Genomic DNA, 23,630 nt, shown 5'->3' with positions numbered 1-23,630 from the left:
TAAAAACAGCTATATACAGTACAGTGCTCTTAATGGCAACTATTTTTATTTTGCTACTGCTTTGTGCTTGCTGTAGATGAAGTTAGAATTCATTTCATTTTTAGGGTTCTTTCTTATAGTGGTGGGTAGTGTATTGTGGGAAATAGAACAAGGCAGTGTCCTTCCCATGGCTGTATTGATTTGCCCTTCAGCTGTTTGCATAGAGAACCTAAAGCCTTGTTGTTGATTATCCACACAATGTCTCTGTGAACATTATTGACCCATTGCTGCTTACTGCCTGTGGCTCTTGATTTTTCACACCGTCTCCATGACACTCATAATAAAACATACTATCTTATTGCTACTCAGCTCTGGAAAGCAACTGATGTTGCTTTAGTACAACTGCTGCATTTCTGGATAACATTTATTATATGTTGGACAGAGACCTATATGCTTTAAGGTTTTGTGCATTGTGAAGGGCTTGAGCAGATTTCTACAATTTAGAACAAAAATGTTATTTTTTTAAAGAATTGGTAAATTGTGCAACTGAAAATGAACAGGACCGTAAGCGTAACTGAGAGATGCAGCAATGTTCCACTGCAGTCATTTTTAAAAAATTGTTAGCTTCATTGAATGAACCGTCTTTCATTAAATAGCTATCACAGTCTTCATTGTTGTTGCTATTTTAAATTTGCCCTCCAATTTATGCAGTGAGATGTGTGTGGATGTGGGTGTACACACATACTTGCAATGTTCACTCTGTAAATTTGGATTAATTCATAGAGGTTTTTATAAATAGTTTAGGAGCAAGAGGTTTGGTACAGATGTATTTGTATGCTACTGCAAAAAAAAATTGTTTCAGTCAGTTCCTTACAGTGAGATGGTGACATTATTCCCATCTCTTAGTTTAAAAAAGGAGGGATTGAATTACATAAATTTAAATTAATTCCAAGTTAATTGCTAAGGGATTAAATTTGTTGAGTTAGTAGAATAAATAACAAAAGTGTGTACTTCTTTAAAAACAAAATATTCTTATAGGCACTTAAACGTGTTTTTAAATCTTGAGGTTTGCATTACGGCAGAGAAGAATAATTTATTAGTGGCAATCTGGCCATGAGAAACATATTTGTTAATGTTTCACATGAATAATAACAGATACCTTGTGCATTAAAAAAAGAAACCTGTTTTTAGACAGTATTGGAAATATAGAAAATAGATAATTTTTTCTCGGGAGTAATTAGTTTTGACCAAACAAAATAGTATTATGTTATGAACAATTAAACGTACTAGTTAGTATGTGTCTGTTCATAGTTGAAATTTTGGTTTGACACAGATGGAGGTTGTAAAATGAAAATTTCTTTCTAAGAGAGGAAAATAGAGTGCAGACACAGGTAGTTTGTTTTTTAATGTCTTAAACCAAAATCATAGTTTGCAGGGATTTAGTACTTTATTTATCAAGAATTCTTTAATATCAACTGTTCTGAGAATTAGAGGTGACATATGTAGATTTTGGCCCGTTTCAAAATGGCTTCAAATCAAGTTTCATTGTTTAATTCGAATTTTATCCTGCCTTTATTACCATATAAGTAGCCCAAGGCAGCAAGCATATCTAACTAGGACTTTGTTGGTTGTTGTTTTTTTTCAATTGCTTGAGAGACTTTGGAATATAAAGTAATTCAAAGTGATTCCTTGTTTTTCTTAAAGGTAGAATGCAAATTGTGCCACTTGGAGGCTATTATTGAAGAAAACAGAAGGAAATTATATGGGCTCCCTCAGACTCCATTCTATTTCCAGGATTTTTTGATAGTGCTTTGATACATGCAACCGATAAAACGAGATTTTAGGAAATCCTATCTAAGGTGTGGTCAGTATGCTGATGATACCCAAATCTGATTTCTGTCATATCTTTAGGGAATGGTGTTTGTCTGAATTCTGCCTACTTAATAAAGGATTAGATAAGAGATTATCTGTATTCAGAGAGGTAGTAAATCTCCAAATGATGGAGTGATTTGGATTGTCCCCAAAAGAGCATTACTATCTGGATTTCTTGGGTGGGGCATTTGCCAGGAATAATTTTAACAGTGTCAGCCTTGGCAAGAAATTGCAAAACTACAAGATTTTGATAAATAGGCTTATTCTGGCAAAATGAATAAGGCCATCACATATTACATTGACTGTGGTGTATCAAGCACAATGCAAGCTCTATTTATAGTGAAACTGATGTTCAAATTCTTGTGTGTCCTTCTCCGACTTAAGCAACATATGGATAGGTCACCGTCCACCCATCTCTTGTTTTGCTCACAGACTGATTTGGTATCAAGCTGACTTCTTGCGACAGTGTAAGAACTTACTTTCCCAAGCTTCTTGAGTTAGTATACAAGAAAAAAAATAATACTAACACAAACTGATAATCTCCAGATCTGATTACTATAATTGTAGTTAGTTTCCTATGTATCTCATTCCAGAAATTTCAATGGCAATAAACTGAGCATAGACTCAGCACATTAGTCTCTGGAAGATCTTAGATCATTAGTCTCTGAGATTCAAGGTGCTGGTAATCACCTATAAAGCCCTACATGGCTTAGGCCCGGGGTATTCGGCGGACCATCTGCAACCAGTGACAGCTCCCCATTGCCCGGTGCGTTCCCACAGGGAGGGCCTCCTTGGGGTGCCATTGGCCAGACAATGTTGGCTGGCGGCCCCTAGGGAGTGGGCCTTCTCTGTGGACGCACCTACCCTGTGGAATCAGCTCTCCCTGGGGCTCCGGGTAGCCCCTGACCTTCGCTCTTTCCGCTGTGGCCTTAAAACATGTCTATTTCGCCTGGCCGGCTTGGACTGAAGGGGTTTTAGAGGGGATTTTAATGGTTTTTATAGTTTTATTGGGTATTTTTTTAAAAAAATTGAACTTTGTGTGTTTTATTGTTGTGAGCTGCCCTGAGTCCTTTCGGAGATAGGGCGGCATATAAGTCCAAATAATAAATAAATAAATAAATGTAAATCAATCAATCAATAAATAAATAAATAAATAAATAAATCTTAAAGTGGTCACGTTGTACATCTGCCAAAAATATACATACTTTGTCTATTGGTTTCTGGATAAAACAGTTAGCCCTTTTTAAAAAAAAAAAAAAATCTTTAAAGTCACAAAATGGAGTGCAACCTCTGAGGGAACGCCTCTTTCTATATGACTCTCCCTCTTAGTGACCTCATTGTGAAAATTTGGCTTCATTTGCTACCTATCTGTAGTCTTTAAAAAACACCCCCCAACTCGCTTTTATTTATTCATTTCTTTGGTTAATTAATTAATAAGCTGGCCCTCTCACTATCAAGATAAATCCATTTCTTTGCTTTTATTTTTTATTTATTTAATAGATTAATGTGCCACCCATCTCTAGAAGGAACTCTGGGTGGTTAGTTATTTTAAATAGCTCTTTGCTACTCTTGGTTATTTTCAGTTTCTTCGGTTTTATTTCTTATTATAAACCACGGAGAAACCTCAATAATATCATAACTGCCTGGATTCTAACTTTTAGGCATATTGCTGAATCAATTCATAGTATTAAAACACTATTTCATTGTCTTTGGGGGTTATTAATCCCACCCAAATTCCATTAACACTGAAATACATTGCGTTGTGGTTTATTATGATGTTCATACAGCTCTCCTTAGTCCCGCATGCACAGAGAATGCTGTTTGGTCAAATGATGCAATTCTTGAATGTCCAGCTTCTCTTATATGCATGATGGGCTGCTGCTTCTGAGTCATAGTTATCCGGTATTGTAAAGGTTAAACCTTATCATCTGCACACACAGGCACACACATACACAAACACACACACACAGAGACGGAAAGGTTGAGGTTTCATCAAAAACTTCCATCCTCACAACCTGTCGGCCACAATTTGATTATTATTATTGATTATTTCACAGGCTTTCACTCACTCTCTGCCACCGTGGCCTGCCTTGATATACAGATAGGGCTGCAGTCCAGTTAAAATAAGACTCCATCTTGATAATGGACTGCGATGAGATATTGTTGTTTGATAAAGATAATGGATGTTTCGCTGTGAATTGGAAAGCAGCTCCAAGTGTACCAGATCCGCGAGTGTGTTCCATCTGCAAATAAGAAAAGAATTTACAGAACATTAACAAAAGGCCTAGATTTTCGACAGACAATGCTCTGTTGCGCTCAGAAAACATTTTTGCTTTAGCACTTTTGATGCTGAGGATGTATGGGAGGTGTGCCTATTTGTGCTCTTGAATTTTCTTCTCTTGCACCCCTTTTTGCTTCAATCTTGGATTAGGAGAATTCATTTTTGCCCATAGAGGCTGCCTTAATGTTTTCCTAAGTGCACATTAAATTTCCTTTCGCAAAACCATTGACTGAACAAATGATTAAGTGTGGGAATTTCCACATCACTTATCAGCTGATGCATTCTTCTATAGAACATAATTACTGCTAAGTGATTATATGCTTTTTGTTGGTCATGTCTATTTTCAGCTGCTAGATTTAAGTTGATTAAGGTATCAGTCGTCTTGGGTGGTGTTCATCTGATTTTTTTTTTTTTTACTCTTGTTATCACCTTCATAAACCCTAATTAAGCAATAAGGTTTGACAGAGAGTAGGGTTATCATCAGATAATGGCACCCCAAGTGTGTTCAGAGGCATAAGGTTCAGCTGAGTGCCTTTAATCCTCCAGGGGTGTGATTATCTCATGATAAACATACAGCATCACAGCTACTGATATTATTGCAACATGCTTGTGGACTTCAGTTTAGGACTGAAGTGCAAAATTCCTGTATTATTTTATTATTATCCCCCCCCCCACTTGGTACCTGTTAATAGATCAATTATTATAGGCTTCGGTGTCTTTTGTACAAATATTTTTTGGACAAATAAGAAAAGCCATCTTGTGTTTTGAAACTTGTAAATTTATTTTATAAAAAGTAAAGTAAATTTACTTTTAAATTTCTGAGTAACATTTTTCTTTGTTTGTGTCATCTATCTGTAATTTTTTTCTTTGCTAAACACATAAATTCTGCAGTTCTCATTAATATTTTTCTCTTATCTTCATGTCTTTGACTTTCACTTTGTCTGCACACAGAGAGAAAAAGACATACCTTTCATCATTCAGTATAAAAGAAAACCAAATTTAGTTTAAATAAAAAAATCCTATTGCTGTAATGAACTGACTGCATCACGGGTGTCAAACTCACCGCGTCATGTTGATATCACATGATGTATCATGACATTTTTGCCTTCACGGAACTCGGGTGGGCGTGGCCTGTGCATGATGTATCCAATCCGCAGGCCACCAGTTTGACACACCTGGACTGCATTGATATGTGCCTTTATTTTTTACTTACATTGGCAGTAAATGCTTCTTGTTTTCGTGTCAATGAATCATATTTTTTTTAATATTAATAGCTGGCTTGGGTACTCAATAAATTTTGTAATCTGGTGAAAACGGGGGCATACATGTAATTGAATCAGGGGTGAAATCCATCAGGTTCTGACAGGTTCTGGAGAACCGGTAGCGGAAATTTTGAGTAGTTCGGAGAATCAGTTGCGGAAATTTTGAGTAGTTCTGAGAACCGGCAAATACCACCTCTGGCTGGCCCCAGAGTGGTGTGGGAATGGAGATTTTGCAATATCCTTCCCCCAGGAGTGAGGCAGGAATGGGGATTTTGTAGTATCCTTCTGGAGAGGGGTGGGAATGGAGATTTTGCAGTATCCTTCCCTGCCATGCCCACCAAGCCACACCATGCCCTCCAAGCCACGCCCACAGAACCGGTAGTAAAAAAATTTGGATTTCACCACTGAATTGAATATGTCTATTTTCCCCAGTATTGGCATTAAACAGAATTCTCAAACTCAAATATCACTGGGTGCTAATAACCCAGTTTGTAAAACATATTAGCCTTCCTGGTAAGACTGGTCTGATGGTAAAAATAGCCGTACCCCCATATCCACATGAACTTCATTTACTACCAAACCTATGAGATGCCTCCAAATAAATGTGAATTCCTTGTAAAACGCTGGGAATAACCTATCCCTCAAATCTTGGAAATCCACTGCTACTCAACCTAGTCAGCAGTAAGTTAACTATCTGTCTATTAAAAAAGGCAGCTTCTCCAAGTATATCTTCACCACCCAGTGGAAAATTTATAGGAAATTGGTTTGACACTGATGAGTTAATTGTTTTTTTTTAAACAAACAAACAAAAATTTTTTTTACAATTTTCTTCTTTACAACATTTCTGTATTAGTAATCATTTCTTATATATCCATTTTTCTCCCTTACTTCAATTTATGATTCTAATATTGATTTATATATATAAAAATAACAATGTACTAAATTTTGATCATACATTCTGTGTCAGTTTCATTTCCACTTGTTCGTTACTACGTTTCAACTCTTGTATCTTCCTCATTTAATCTTTCTTTGCCCTTTATACCTCTCCTCTAACCATTCATACCATTTCTCCCATGCCATATGGTATTTTGTTTCCTCCTTATCTTGTATTTCTTTTGTGAGTTTGTCCATCTCTGCGCACTCCAAAACTTTTCTGACCAAATTTTCTTCTGGTGGTATATTATTATTTTTCCAATTTTGTGCATATATTATTCTTGCTGCTGTTGTAATATTTATTTATTTATTTATTTATTTTATTAAACTTGTATGCTGCCTTCTCTCCCAAAGGACTCAGGGTGGCTCACAACGATAAAAAACACATAAAATTCAGTAAAAAAAAAAAAAACCAATACAATCCCCTTTAAAAACCTTTAAATATGTATGATTAAGTATTGTATTTTTTTGTCATATGTCCCTGGAAGTATTCCTAACAAAAATAGTTCTGGCTTCATCTCTATATGCTGTTTGGTTTTATGTATGCTTTCCTCTGTTGGATTTCCTTCTGCGTTTACGTTTTTAAATTATGACAAGCTTATTTTCTATTCTTTTAATGGATGACCTATGATATTTCTCTAGACATGACATTTGAAAGTTACAAGGTTGCCTTCAAGGGGCTTTGGGTTCCCTTAAGGAAATGAAAGTGCTTGTATTCTCTTATTTTGCTTTTCAACTTCAGAAGGTATATTTTTGCAAAGCTGTTGTAAAAGGAGCTAGATGGCCAGCTGATCCATTATATCATGTGTGTCTTTGGAATATATATCCAATACTTTAGGTGTGTGTATATATATGTATGTATGTATGTATGTATGTATGTATGTATGTATGTATGTATATGTATATGTATATATCTAAGTATCTATATCTGCCTCTCTTGGTTCAAAGACATTGGATTTAAGATGCAAGCCCAATAAATGGTTGATAACAATATTTCTCCTATGCACACCCTTTTTACACCTACGTTTGGCTTGCTCTGTTGACTCCAAACCTTCACCACGTTGAAACTGGAGGGAAATGGATGGAAACACTGAAAAAGTGATGCTGAATCTAACTGTGCAGCATATCATATTTGCTATCCTGTTACATACGGGGATGAGAATGGTCTTCTCCAGAGGTGGGCTGCTGGGGGTTCGCAGGGGTTTGGGAGAACCTCTAGCTAAGATTCTGTGCAGTTTGGAGAACCCCCAAATCCCACTTCTGGCTGGCCCCGCCTGCCCCGCCCCGCCCCTCCCAGGAGTCCCCACACAGCCCATTTTGATGCAAGTAAGTGCAGGGCACACGCGGAGGCTTGAGGAGGGCAAAAAACAGGCCTACCAGAAGTTCGGAAAGGCGGGAAATGGGCCTGTTTCTGGCCTCCAGAGGGCCTCCGGAGCTTTGGGAAGCCATCTTCACCCTCCCAGAGGCTCAAGAAAAGCCTCCGGAGCCCAGGGAGGGCAAAAACATACCCCGCCATGGTGCAGGAAGCCGAGTAGGCCACACCTACTCTGGCCACACCTACCCAGCAACCAGGCAGAGAACCCGTTGCTAAAATTTTTGAAGCCCGCCCCTGGTCTTCTCTATTATGGTTTATGTTAATTGTAGTGTTGTCCAGGCTGTTTGCATCTATTTTCCAGATTCTTACTTCACTCCGCTGGCTTTGAGAACTTTGTTCAACATTTTTCTGATACAAATACTTAGGCCCTATCAAACTTGGACATGCTTAAATGCATCTATTAGAGAGCTGCGGTGGCACAATGGTTAGAATGGTTTAAAGGTTTAAAGAATAGTTTATTGAATAGCCCGAAGGCCTTTTCAAACAAAACAGAAAAGAAAAAGGGGAAAAGATAAAACAGTTACAAAAATAGCAATCTAAAAATATATGATAGATGACATTAAAATTTTACAATATCAAATTTCAATAGCTAAGTTGCCAAGACTAGATAACCCAAATAGGATAGCTCCTCTCTAACTGAGCTCATCTTCCTTACAATCGATAAAAATTTTTTTGATATAACTGGCTCATATTGCCGTAATTTTTTTAAGGTATCGAGTGATCGCTCTTACCAGGGGAGGAGAGTCAGCCCTCAACAGAAATGCTAATTTTTGGCTTATATTCCAGTGGGGAAATTTATTTATAATTGGGGACAGATATTGTTTTCTTACTTCTTGATAGAGACTAAATTCGAATATTATATGCGCCGTGTCCTCCACGACGTTTACCCCACATATGCATATTCTTTTGTCATATGGGATTTTCCGATAACGGCCGAATCTAACATTGGTATCTAGAAGTTCGAATCTAAACTTAACAAATAACTGTCTCTCCACTGATGGCATTTCTAAATGTAAATACTTTTCCAGAGTGAAAGTTGTTTTAACTGCTGTCAGCAGTTTAAGGGAATGATTAGTTGAAAGGGTTGCCATGTCCATTTGCCCATGTATATCTTTAATCCGTTGTTTAACTTGGTTCAGTGTGTCACACAACGGGAACCCTACGCCATATCGGTTCAATATTTCTGACAGCCGGGTTAGCCAGGAATACCTTTGAGGATTTGAAATCTGCTGTTCCTCTAGACATATTTTAGGGAGTCTGCTGGCATCCATCTGGGTCATTTTTAGCCAATAGGCTACTGCCCTAGTGATTGTATAGGTGTACAGTGAGAAATGTCCCAATGGTTAGAATGCAGTACTGCAGGCTACTTCTGCTGACTGCCGGCTGCCTGCAATTTGGCAGTTTGAATCTCACCAGGCTCAAGGTTGACTCAGCCTTCCATCCTTCCGAGGTCAGTAAAATGAGGACCCAGATTGTTGGGGGCAATAGGCTGACTCTGTAAACCACTTAGAGAGGGCTGTAAAAGCACTGTGAAGAGATATATAAGTCTAAGTGCTATTGCTATTTGAGAGTACAATTTTCTGGATTTTTTTTTTTTTTATCCTTAGCTATGCCAACAAAGAGCATCCAGCTAAAACTGTATTGCTGAGACTACTGGTTACAACTGTAGATGTCTTTTTTTGGGGAAGAATAAACTCATCTGTCTTTAATGTGGCAGTGATATTGCTCTTTTAATTGTAACCAAAAAAATTAAATACTGTGGATCTATGCAATAAATTTACAGACATCTTCTCCCTTGGGGGAGCCACTGTTATAGGCTGAATTTGAATTTTCTTATTCTATCATTCTAAGGATCAACACCCACTTGACCTGGAAAAATAAAGTGGATTTGGAACTTGTGTGAAAATGCTAGGAATTTTTTTAAAAAACCACTCTAGAAAAAGCTGCTAATCATGTATTTTTGAGTGGCCTAGTTTGAAACACAGAAAAATTGTTAGTTGATGTTCATTAAAAAGAAATCACATTCTAAGGTTTTTTAAAAATTGTTGGTCATTTAGAAATGATGTTTAGAATGTAAATTCTGTCATATTCATTATAAGGCAATTTGCGAGGACATGGAAAATGGTTGAGGAAATGTAGCTTTAAAAAACAATGTTTTGTGGTTAATAATTGGTTATTCATTCTGTCACGTCAAAAATGCAAACCAAGGACTTCATTACACCGATGCACATCTGAATCTGAATATCTGTTTTTGAATTCTTTTTGAATATTTATTGGAAAGTTTCCAAACTGGTTTTTCAAGTGACGCTATGAGATTGCAGTGAGATTACATTTTAATCCGCACATCAAAAGTTATATTTGAAATTGATCCAAAACGCTAATGAACATGGTTGAAAGCAAAAGCTATCTGAATCATGCTGAAAATGAAATCATCAAGGGCAACAATGTATAAATGCTTCTTTGCTTGCCTTCAGTGTGTAAATCGCACATGTTAAATATTACTGTGATCATTTTGAGGAAATTAATTCTCAAAATGGAGAACATGGATACAGACCAAAGGAATAACCTTTCTTCCTAAATTGCTTAATTTAATCTTTAAGGAGAAAAAAAGTTGGAAATGGTTGAATAGTATTCCCCTTTTCCAATTCCCTTTGCTCTTCTTTTTCTTTGTCCACTTCATTTAAGGATTATTCTTTCCGCACTATCATGCATGGATTGTGTAAAACAACTTGGGACATGTCCCTGTACTGTGCTTAAACTGTGCAACCCGAAAACAGATTTCACAATCTTGACTGGCCAGATGTAGTAGGGGCCAGCAGAAGAAACAAGCTGAGATTGGTGTTGTATGATCACGTCAATTTGGGGATGATTAGAGACAGCCTGATTTTGTAAAGTATAGAGAGCAACTTAGCTTTCCCGCTTTAGCTTGCTTAAGAGCCGAGCTCGTTTCTGCTTTTCAAATAGAAGTCCCTTTGAATTGGAAGATCAAAAGCAGCTCACAAAAAGCAAGCTAATAATTACCCACATCTACTTTTCAGTGTTTTTTTTTTTTAAAAAAACTGGAATATTGTCAGGCAGCGCATTGAAAAACCAGTAATTACATAACTTTTGTGAAAAGTGTTCCAAAGTTTAAGCCGTCACCAGCCTCGAAATAAAATCTTCAAACAAAATGAGTTTTCAAGAGAATGAGAGACCACAGCAAGATACAAATATCATTCCAGGTTTAAAACTTAATGTCAGTATTTACTGTACTTCTTTCTCAGCAATACTCTGGCATGTTGTCCCTGTGGACATCATTAGATAGTACAGAGCACCTTCCTGTTAGACCCCATACACAGCCTTGGCTTCTGCTTCCAACATGCTTGGCTGTTCTAGTGTGCAAAACAAATTGATACCCAGTTGTGTAAAAAGCTGGTAGCATTTGCTTATTAACAAAATTTGATATATATTTTTTCAGGTTGTGCCATAGAAACCATAGGAGATTCTTGAGTCATAAGAATAACTGAAGTGCAACAAAAGCTTTTCCTTGACCATGCTAGGAAAAAGTGAGATATTTAATCTTCTGCTTGCTATATTTAAAATGAAATCAAGGGATAGGTTCTGGTATATTGACTTGGTTTGGAAGTAAACTTTGGCCCAGTGCTAGACCTTAGCTATTCAGTTAACTCGTTAAGGCTGGTGTGGAACTTCTAATTTCTTATTCATGTGACTGCTATTTCTAGGATGCGTCTGTTGGAACTAAGCTACACAACCAGCATAGCAAGCTAGGAAGTGCCAATTTCAATCTTATCAGTGGAATGGTAGCTTTACTGAAGTTAGGCATGGAGAGTTAAGTACCTTATTTATTTCCAAGAGCAGATCCTGGAGTTAATATTTTCCAAGAAGTTTGATGGTAATTGGGTGGCAATCCCTAATTGATGGCTTTAGGGGAAGAAACAGCCATTAGACAAGAAACTCTTTGGGCCGAATAGTATTTTAAAAGTGTATTTGCATAATATGACAGTGCGATGCCATAAATTATTCAATCATTTGGTGCATGAGAGTCTCTGCTATCATTGTTCTTTTTCATAATATTGGCTATAGTGGCAGCCCTGTTCCTTATTCTCAAACCCAGAAAGTTGCCTATATAATAAAAAGAAGGAAAGAAGAATGCTTATTATTCACATGTAGGGATTGGAATATCTTATGTAGAATCCTGTTCCTAAAACTCTTTGATGGACATGTCATGATCATGCATGTGCAAATACAATGGTAAAAGAAGGGATAGTGCAATTTCATGGTTCTTCTAACATGCCTTATTGGAATGACCATTGGAGACATGGTGTTGAGCTCATTCATAGAAGGTAGGATCCAAAAGATAGCATTTTAGAGCCAGTTCTCTTCTCTTTGATTTGTGACCTATGGATCTAAACATGTACATTAAATAGTTGGGGGAAAATTTTGGTTTGACCTGTTCAGTCAGCAATAAACAGATAATTTGCAGTTACCTCATTTTATTGGATCCAACATCATTGCTTGTTCTGGCATAAAGAACTGGATTAAAAACTTCATGTAAACACGCATAGTGGTGTAAGGTAAAGGTAAAGGTTCCCCTCGCACATATGTGCTAGTCGTTCCCGACTCCAGGGGGCGTTGCTCATCTCCATTTCAAAGCCGAAGAGCCACACTGTCCGAAGAAGTCTTCGTGGTCATGTGGCCGGCATGACTAAACGCCAAAGGCGCACGGAACGCTGTTACCTTCCCTCCAGAGGTGGCCCTATTTTTCTACTTGCATTTTTTATGTGCTTTCGAACTGTTAGGTTGGCAGAAGCTGGGGCAAGTAATGGGAGCTCACCCCGTTATGCAACACTAGGGATTGGAACCGCTGAATTGCCGACCTTTCGACAAGCTCAGCGTCTTAGCCACTGAGCCACTGCATCCCTTATGGTGGTGTAAACAATCCAAAATTTTCCATCTTCACTCAGCAAGTTGTATTTCTTTATAGTTTGTCTCTGGATATCTTCAACCCTAGGAGCTTTTCTGGCCTAATTTGTTTAGATCAGGGGGGTCAAATTCAAGGCCTGAGAGCCGGATTCAGCCTGCAGGGTGCTTAAATCTGGCCCGCAGGGCCAGCCTGCAAATATCAAAGGACCAGCCTGCGGTACCTCTACCAGCCAAAATGGGCTGCAAGGGACTGCGTGCAGCCCCTGCATGGCCTGTTTTCGGCCTCCATGGCCTCCATCAGCACTCTGCAGGCCATGACCACGCCCACCCCCAGCCCTTTGAGGTCAAACACAACTCTGTTGTGGCCCTCAACGAAATCGAGTTTGACACCCCTGGTTTACATAGCTAAGTTTCACTTCTGAAATAGTAAGCATTTAATTCAACCACTTGGTTTTTAGTTTCAGACGTTCCCTGGTAATTTTCTTCTCTGATTGCAAATGCAGTTAAATTCCACCTGCCACAAAATAAAGATACTGTATATTCAGATAAACCATTGATTGTGTTGATCAGTACCCATATAGATTGGGACTCGGAAAACAGAACAGACACCAGTTTAAATGTATTTCAACTAAGCGCCTTTCAGGCATTCTTCTAGCATGTAAGCTCCAGGTTTAAGGATAGGAAGAGGGTAGTCCTACAATTTTTGCTCCCTCTCTTAATATTTCCATAATCATCTACACACAGAGGCAATGAGAAAGCCATAGATATCATGCTTGGTGCTGCTTCCTCCCCTCCCCACCCTCCATCATCGCACCTCATTAAAGCGTGCCTGAAGCAGGTATGATAATTTACTTAAGCTGGGTACAAGGAAAGCATTAGAGCTTAGTGTTGCTAAAGAACTGTAGAACTGTTTAGTAAAAATTCTTTTTTAAAAAAAAAAAAAAGTTTCTCCAGAGGCACCATCCAGACCAGGGGTGAAATCCAGCAGGTTCTGACAGGTTCTGGAGAACCGGTAGCGGAAATTTTGAGTAGTTTGGAGAACTGTCAAATACCATCTCTGGCTGGCCCCAGAGTGGGGAGGGAATGGGGATTTTGCAGTATCCTTCCCCTGCCACACCCATCAAGCCACACCACACCCACCAAGTCACGCCCACAGAACCGGTAGTAAAAAAAATTTGGATTTCACCACTGATCCAGACAAGAAATTTGGAAGGGTTGGGGGTGTTGAATTGAAAAAAACTATTGCTGGCTGCTTTCCTCACTGTCTCACGTTGTTCAGTAAATGCAATTTAGTTGTTTAAAAAATGAAGCCTCTGGGATAGAATGCCTTTTTCAAATGCTGGATTTTATGACTCTGTCAATTAACAGCTTCTGATTTAAACACATAAGTATGTTAGCCGAGTTGGTGCAGCACTGCTATAAATGGGGAAAACCTTAATTCAAGAAACCAAAAAAAAAAAAAGATTTGGTGTGAAACACCTCCTTGCTCAGCTTATCCAGGTGACGCGTTCTAATACCCCAGACTGGTATGTGCCTCTGGAGCTTAGAGGAGACTTCAGTTAAAATGCTTCCTTTCCTCAAGATGAGTTAGAAACAAATAAGATTGATTTTTTTTTTAAAGGAGGGAATTTATTGGAATATCTCTTTGAAAACTGATTTGCTCCAAGAGATTAATTGCTGGAATTGCTGTGTAAATAAAATGGCATTCTGCTTTATGGGAAAACACTTGACCAGACCTTATGGGTTAAGTGATGCTGAACATTTACGGACACATATTCTTCCCTTCTGCAGTGACTGATGTCTTTGTGAAACATGACAACCTACAAGCTTGATCCCTGAGACAGAGGTTATTTGCAAGGGATTCTTTGAATAAGATACCAAAGTAGGAAATACATATTCACACATGTCCTTTCAAATGTGTTGTGCGCTTCTGACTCAGAAGATGAGTTGGCAGCTCATCGAAGGTCTGTTCATTCATCTCACCTCTTAAGAAATCATAACTTTTTACTTTGGGCCCAATTCCTGAATATAAACAGTCTTCACAAAACTGTGTATAACGACAGTTTTACCTTCAGCATAATGACTCAAGTTTGCAAATAGATATATTTTCCAACTGCCGTTTTTTAAATGTTCAATATTTAAATATTTGGATCTTGACCACAGGGCTCTATAAGGAGGTAAGACTGCAGATTTGTGCCAAAGTAAAATATTGCCCTTCTCCTCTCTCCTTAAAAAAAGTCCACATGCCCAGCTTCATGATTAACACTGATTGAGTTAATACCAGGTTACAAGCTTGATACTCTCTGCTTCTGAATGTCTGGGTTTTTTAAAAAGAAAAACAGTTTACCATGCAAACCTGGTCACTAACTGTTGAAAAAGCTTACATCCAACATTTTTAAAATGCGGAATGGGCTGCATCATTTTCTGGGTCATATGTATATTTTATATTTTTCTCTGAAGCTTTTCTTTTCATGTTTTTGGAAAGTGTGGATTCACTGTTCAAGTTGTAGTTCTGGTTCTGATTTTAAAGTCTCTTCTAAAAGTGGCATCTGTTCTGAAACATTTTAAAACTTGGAAAACAAATCTACTTTTAAGAAATAAAATATAAAAATATTTAATGATAATGGTGCTGCTCTGCTTTAAAAGCATGTACAGCCAAAGGGCAGATGTAGCCGTCTTTAATAGAATAATCTTGGGTACAGTTTCTTAAAACAATATAAATGATAATGTGGGATTTTAAGAAGCCTGTATAGTACCGATCTTTATGGGAAATTATAGAAGTTTCAAAGGGACCATTATGAAAATATATATATATATAAACTGTTTAGTACTACCTGGTAAAGGACAGATTTTCACAGAGAAAATTTCGCTATGTGGTCTCTTAAGAGTTGATGGCAATCTGACGGCATATAATCAATTAAATTATTTTGGGTGGGCTTTATTATAGATATATTGATTTTACAGAAACACCTCACATTTAAAGAACGGGAATATTATTATACAACTCTCCATATTTTGTTTCTGTAAATAATTTATCCTGCTTAAGTCTTAAATTATTAAATTATGTTCCAGACATTGATAATAAAAGTGTATAAAGCATATTTATTTATCAGCAATATGGCAGATTTAACTTTTTTCTCCCTCTGTGCCACTTGAAATACTATATTCGAATGATGGAGGTACGTGCAAAACTGTATTGATATTCCTGTGTTCCGTGTTGTTTTTTATAGTGCTTTTTCAGATTCATATTAATTATTAGAATGACAATTGTGTGAAATTCTCTAATTCAATAAAAAATATTCCACAAAGACTTATAACCTCTAGCTCATGAAGACTACTTGCTTGATTAGGTGAAAGTGATGCATGTTGACAGTTAATCTTGTAAGTATTTAATTGTTGGTTGTGTTTGTGCACAAAATCTCTGAACTACATTTTACAGCTCACAGAATGCTTCTTTAAAAGTCAATTATATAGAAGTGCCTTTTTGTTCCGTTTCTAACTTTGATCATACAAACACTGAAACATAAGCTATAGAAAACAGGAAAAAAATAAATAAAGACTGCCAGCATTCAGAAACATAAGCTATAGAAAATAGGAAAAAATAAAGACTGCCAGTGTTCAGATTTTCTTAAAATTAAAATTTAATATTTCTGAAAATAAAAGATTGCCATGGAAGCCACAGGAGTTTATGCGCCAAATAAATAAATATTATTTACTTTTAAAATGTAAGGAATCAACCAGCATGGCTTATTTCTTTGTCGATAACACAAAAAGTTGTTTTCCCTCAGCATATTTTTTTTAAATTACTAGTTATGTATTTTTTTTTCTCTAAATAAAGATCACTTAATATTTCAGCTTGCTTTTAAAAGGTGGATAAAGATTTTTACAAACAAAGATGCAACCACAAATCATACATTCATAGCATTTTTACAGATAGAGATAGCATCTATTCTTTTGTAGAACAGTATTTTATGCTCCACAGTTTAATCTGTGAACCAGGCCTTAACTCCATCCACTTAGAGGTGAACGCTCCTAATTAGGAATAACTGTTCAAAATGTGTTATTGACTTTACTGCCATATTAATTTTTGGTGGTGTCATCATGAAATATCTGGAAACAGAAAAGATGTCTCAGCCTCTTAAACTGCGAATGTAAATCAAATCTTTGTAAATGTCTGCTGTGCTTGAAAAATAGGCTGCATTGATTTTTTTTTTAAAGAGATCAACGTAAATAACTTAATAAAATGTGATGGGTTTAGAGGATATAGGACACGTTCGGTCCTCTTCTATTTAGCATCACGTAACACCCGAGTTGTATACAAACTGTACAATTTAGATAACGTTTTGTGAAACGCTCCGTAGCCACTTGGATGGCTGCAGCTGTTGTCTAATTTTTTTTTTTCCTGGATTAAATTTGGCCAACAAAGATGCTGCCTCATTTTCAGCTTGTCATTTGCCCAGGAAGTAAAAGCAAATTGTAATGAGGGAATCACAGCAGGAGAACCGCTGAACAAATGAGAGGCATATATTGACTGACAGCCAGCATGCCACTTCAGTGATAAATGTATTTTTATACACTGCTGTTCAAGGTCACTTTCTGTGCTCTTTGTATGCTGGACATCAAATCATGCAGACTTAGATTTTAATACAAAATAACTTCTGATAGCTAATACAAAATAATAAGCCTTTGGTAAACAATTTTTTTTAAAAAAAATCAAAATATATTCATTTTGAAAAGGATTTATTTTTATTCTAGAATATTCTTTTCCAGAAGTCTAAGAAACAGATACATAATAAATGATAAAGTATAAGGGTGGGATCCCACCCATAGATCCCTATTTTTCTTTTGAACGTGTAATACTGAAGTAGTAATATTAAGGACAAATGGAAACGAGGTTCCAGTGAAACCAGATACCAATTTTTGCTTCTGTAAATGCGCTTAGAATTAGAGCGGTTAATTTCATTCAAGAGCTGTCAGTTTAGATAGATAGATAGATAGATAGATAGATAGATAGATAGATAGATAGATAGATATTTCATTTAATTGACACATTTATGAATGAAAATAATTAGTTTCTACATATTGGCAGTAGTGAATAAAAAATCTCTCTCTCTCTCTCTCTCTCACACACCCACACACACCCACACACACACACACACACACACACACACAGAGAGAGAGAGAGAGAGAGAGAGAGAGAGAGAGAATATATATATATCCGCTGCCTCTGTCTCAGGCCTAGGCCTGAATCCTGAATGTGATGATCCGGATAATTTTTTTCCTTTTTTTGGGTGATGATGCAATGAGATGCTTTACTTTGTATGTTTTATTAGTTTAAGTCTACCTTGGCTGTTTTAATTATTACTTTCTATAAACCACCTACAGTTGGGAATTACAGTGGGCTATAAAAATAATTAACAAATAAATATAAATATCAGTATATTCCGATTATTTTTATTGAATCTTAGAAGTATTGCAGTGAAATTTCCTTAAAAATAATGACATTACCTATTAATAATGTAACAATAACAAATTTAGACTCCTGTTAATATATAGATTGTTGTTAACATATAGACTAACATCACAGCAGTAAAACCAGCCTTTTTAGAAAAATACCTACCTACAATTTTTGGTGCCAATCATCAAGCTTGTCATCTTCCTAAATTTTTCAAACTGCATAGTTTTATTTTAACTCTATTGTTACTTTCTGTCTATTTTCTTAGGTCTATTTGATTGTGTTTGAAGAATAAATGCTTTCAATGTTTCAAATATACTGTTTGTCATGTTTTGGTTAATTTATTTTTTATATTTTGTGATATATAAATAGAGCCCCAGGTTTTTGCTGCTGCAGACCAAAGGGACTTATTTTCACTGCTGATCTGTATTTAATTTTACCTTATTTTGCTTTGCTTTGCTTAGATTTTCAGTGATAGGGCATTTAACATGCAAGCAGCCACTCAATCCATTCTTCTGCTGAGCTTTTAGAAATATGGGGCCCATTGTCAACAAAATTCTCAAGAAAATAGAAATACTTTTGTTGCAGATTTTAAAAAATCATATTTGTTTAATAAATTACTAAGAATGAACTCGTCAAAATACCAATTTACATCAAGGATAGTAACAGAATAACAGAGTTGGAAGGGACTTTGGAGGTCTTCCAGGCAACCTCCTGCTCAGACAGGAAACCCTATATAATTCTGAACAAATGGTTATCCAATCTCTTCTTAAAAACTTCCAAGTGATGGAGCACCTACAGCCTCTAGAGGCGAGTCATGCCACTGATTAATAGTTCTAATTGTCAGGAAATTTCTCCTTAATTTCTAGGTTAATTCTCTCCTTGATTAGTTTCCATCCATTGCTTCTTGTCCCACCTTCACATGCTTTGGAGAATAGGTTGACCCCTTCTTCTTTGTGGCAGCCCCTCAAAAATTGGAACACTGCCATCAAGTCACCCTAATCCTTCTTTTCATTAAACTAGACATACCCAATTCCTGCAACTGTTCCTCACATGTTTTAGCCTCCAGTCTCCTAATCATCTCTGTTGCTCTTCTGTACACTCTTTCTAAAGGTAAAGGTAAAGGTTCCCCTCAGACATATGTGCTAGTCGTTCCCGACTTTAGGGAGCGGTGCTCATCTCCGTTTCAAAGCTGAAGAGCCAACACTGTCCAAAGACGTCTCCGTGGTCATGTGGCCGGCATGACTCAACGCCAAAGGCGCACAGAACGCTGTTACCTTCCCACCAAAGGTGGTCCCTATTTTTCTACTTGCATTTTTTACATGCTTTCGAACTGCTAGGTTGGCAGAAACTGGGACAAGTAACGGGAGCTCACCCTGTTACACAACACTAGGGATTCAAACCGCTGAACTGCTGACCTTTCGATCAACAAGCTCATCGTTTTAGCCACTGAGCCACCGCATCCCTAATGCTCTTTCTAGAGTAGCAGTATTCATTCTTGCCATTTAATTATCCAAGATTCTTTATTGGCAAACATTAATTGTCTGTGAAGTGCCTGGTTAAAATAAAAAATAAAAATGAATTGTGTAACAATAGTGAGCATTTTTGTAAGAAATGCCTTGTTATTTTTGAATTCCATTTTTATTCAGTGTTTTTTTTTTTGTGGGGATGGAATCATGAATACTTGACTTCAGCCAAAGCCAACAACATCTGCAGATTTCTGGATATTGTTCTGGGTTCTTTGTGACTCTTTAATAAGAGACCCATTCTTGGAAAGGTTCACTGTTGTCCTAAATCTTCTTATTTCAGTATTTTGCCTTTGAATTTGAGCAATGGAGTCTCAGCTTTGGATAGGCTGTTGTCATCTTTTCCAGACTCATAGGCATAATATTCCCCAAAAAAATCTAGGTGGTCAGAACTTCATAGTGATCAAGGAGCCAGAGTTTTGTGAAATTTACAGTATGTAGGGCAGGATAGGCTTAAAATAGCCCACATAGTTCAATGAAGTGGTTATCACTTTAAATGAATTGATGGTCTATACCAGAGGTGGGTTTCAGCAGGTTCTGACCAGTTCTGGAGAACCAGTAGTGGAAATTTTTGAGTAGTTTGGAGAACTGGTAGCAGAAATTTTGAGTAGTTCAGAGAACCGGTAAATACCACCTCTGACTGGCCCCACCCCCATCTATTCTCTGCCTCCAAGTCCCAGCTGTTCGGGAGGAAATGGGGATTTTGCAGTAATCTTCCCCTGGAGTGGGGTGGGAATGGAGATTTTACAGTATCCTTCTCCTGCCACGCCCACCAAGCCACACCGACAGAACCGGTAGTAAAAAAAATTTGAAACCCACCACTGGCCTATCCTTCAAAAATCATATGTGGAGTGCTTTGAAATGAGATAAATGAAACAAACGCTAAACTTTTCCCACGTTTATTCAGTGTCCCTTTGAAGAACAGTGAGTTCCACTTGAAAGTGATAATATTAGTAGCAGACATTATGAAAACATAATGTTTTCAAGGGTGAATACAGAATTACAACTTTTTTGCTGACAGCATCATTAACCCATTGAAATTACATAACAACAAATGTCACGCATGAGGAGAAGTGAACAAACTTCTCATCGTCTTATTTATGTCTGTTTTAAAAAGCAATTGTTAATCTTAACACTCAGCACGCTGTAATCTTAATCTGGCAATGGGTAATGAGGGTATTTTACTATTTGATGGACATCCTGTAAAACAGGAGCTTACAGACAGTGGTGACTGCCACAAAGTGGAAGTTTTCTCAGCTACTGAAAGATCCAGGTCCCCTCTGTGTGGCCATATGAGTGAAAACCTATTCAATAACAAGTCAAGGTTTATGTATTTGATGAAAATACAATATGACTGTTCCTCAGACCTCAGTTGCAGTCATGATGTGGAATCCCAAATGTTAACTGTCATATTTCTGCAACTGTGCAATATGCCTATTGAAGCTCTCATTCTGAAGTTATACTTCTGCTAGCGTTAGGCAGCTTGGTTAGGCGGGACTCATAATTCCTTTATAGCAGTAGCCCCTCTTTTTCTGTTTACATCTGCAACTTATGTCCCATGAACATAAAAGGACTGTCTTCTCATTTGCTAACTGAATGAAAAATGCTGCAACTCCATAGCATTCCTTGAGCTTTCCTGTGGTCACAGCAGCACATAAAGATTCAGCTCTTATGAAACTAACTCTACTAACAAACTATGTAAGACACATATTTGGCAGCAAAAAGAATGCCGCCACCTCCACCCGAAAGATAAATTCTACAGTCTGTCATCTCTCTAGTGTTTCAAAAAGCATCTATCACTTAGGCATAAACAAATCTAATTTAACAGATTTTGCATCTTGACACTTACTTTGTAAATTTTGTTGAAGCAGGCATGTTCCTTTCCTTTGTCTAAACTTTTATTCAATCGTAAAAAATAAGCCTTGATTCATTATTATCTCTGCCAGTTAAATCAGAATTTGGCAGTACAGCTGCCAAACCAGACTTGGTAAAATGATTTTTTGTTGTTGTTGTTGTTAGATGCAAAGTCATGTCTGACTCATCGCGACCTCATGGACAACGTTCCTCCAGGCCTTTCTGTCCTCTACCATCCTCTGGAGCAGTGGTGAAATCCATTTTTTTTTTACTACCAGTTCTGTGGCCGTGGCTTGGTGGGCAGGGCAGGGGAAGGATACTGCAAAATCTCCATTCCCTCCCCACTCGGGGGCCAGCCAGAAGTGGTATTTGCCGGTTCTCCGAACTACTCAACATTTCCGTTACTGGTTCTCCAGAACCTGTCAGAACCTACTGGATTTCACCCCTGCTCTGGAGTCTATTTAAGCTCACACCTACTGCTTCAGTGGCTCCATCCAGCCACCTCATTCTCTGTCATCCCCTTCTTCTTTTGCCCTCAATTGTTCCCAACATTAGGCTCTTCTCTAGTGAGTCCTTCCTTCTCATTTGGTAGCCAAAGTATTTGAGTTTCATCTTCAGGATCTGGCCTTCTAAAGAGCAGTCAGGGTTGATCTCCTCTAGGACTGGCCAGTTTGATTGCCTTGCAGTCCAAGGGACTCGCAGAAGTCTTCTCCAGCACCATAGTTCAAGTTCAAAGGCCTCAATCCTTTGATGCTCAGCTTTCTTATGGTCCAACTTTCACAGCATACATTGCAACTGGGAGTGGTAAAACGATGGCTGTTAGAAATTAGTCGAAGTCCTAATACAACAATAGAGAGAAGAATGTTCTCTCTATAATAAATACCAGAGTGATGCCCTCAATGTTCTGTCTCAATTCTGTGGGAATCTAGAAGGAGAAGAAAAGACTCGGGATCAGTCTTATCCTGAAGACTTGTCATCTCTAGTACTAAATGAATCCATGCTGCATCAGACAAAACTGGAGCACAATTCAACTCAAGGAGTATATGGCGGCATATGGCTAGGAAGGCCTTTGACCAAATCCATCTTGTTTGCCAGTGTCACCCATTCCTGCATTGGGAGGCTCTGCTTATGATCACTTACACTTTGGCAACCTCTTAGAAGCCAAACGTAGTCCAGAAATCCAACTAATGCAGCAGAGTGGATAGCTATAGGAAACCATGGTATACCCAACCCATATAAACCCCATTATTTTATAAGCTGCACTAGTTAACAATGGGCTCATGGGTGCAAGATGTTGTTGACACCTATAAAATCCTTCATGACATAAGATCAAGTTATTTGAAAGAAAGATGGTCCGTCTATCTCTAATTATTTCTGCCTCCCCAACAAGATCAGATCGGATTGACATGTTCCAGCCCCTTCTGTTAAAAAGTTCCACTTAATGTGACCCAGGCCTTTTCTGTTGCTAGACCTGTCCCCAGGTTACCCCAGGCCTTTAGAAAGAACTTGACATCCTGGTTCTTCTGTAAAGCATTTGGTCAGGTTGTTAACAATAGTCATTAGTATGTGCTAGTCTGTGTTACTTGAATGATTAATTCCAAGATTACATATGTGGTTCTTTTTATGATTGGCATTTTTTTTTTAATGTTTTCAACTTGGTAACTACCCTGACTTGCTTGGTGAATGGGCAACCGCATAAAATGGATGAATAAATAAATTAATACCAGGGTGATTTTGTCTGCAGAATGTCAAACGGGGCGTGATATCCACGTTTTTGCAGAATATGCCAAAGCAAAGTAATCCGTATATCCACTTTTCTTGTCCCCTCTGTTCTATGTTTCATGAAATATAACTCACTTCTATTTTTGTTTTGTCTTAGCTTTCTACAAAATGGGTAATATTAGGTATTCATTGTGGTTAACTGATTGTTCTAGGACTACAACTCTACAGCTCTTTGAATCACACAGTCTACTAAAAGCCCTGCACAGATATTCTCACCGCAACCGGTTGACCCATTTGACAGAAAGGTCAGCTTGCAGCATGCGTAAAAAGAATGTTCAGTGCATTAAAGGCAGACTCGCTCATGCGTGTACGGCCTCCTGGCATTTCTGCTGAGTCTTCCCCGTGTCCTGCTGCAGCGCCTTACCATGAGGAAGTTGTCGCGAAGCAA

General features: G+C 37.7%; 1 protein-coding gene across 2 annotated transcripts in view; it reads left to right on the top strand.

Annotated features, from left to right (window-relative positions):
• The window catches only part of WDR7 (WD repeat domain 7), a 224,561-nt gene that overhangs the window by 189,463 nt on the left and 11,468 nt on the right, over nucleotides 1–23,630 (top strand). The window lies entirely within an intron of this gene.

Source organism: Pituophis catenifer, unplaced genomic scaffold (genome assembly GCF_029215685.1).
Source record: "Pituophis catenifer annectens isolate HBS135680 unplaced genomic scaffold, rPitCat1.0.hap2 SCAF_2, whole genome shotgun sequence".
Classification (NCBI taxonomy): domain Eukaryota; kingdom Metazoa; phylum Chordata; class Lepidosauria; order Squamata; family Colubridae; genus Pituophis; species Pituophis catenifer.
This window is presented reverse-complemented; position numbering and strand designations above follow the sequence as displayed.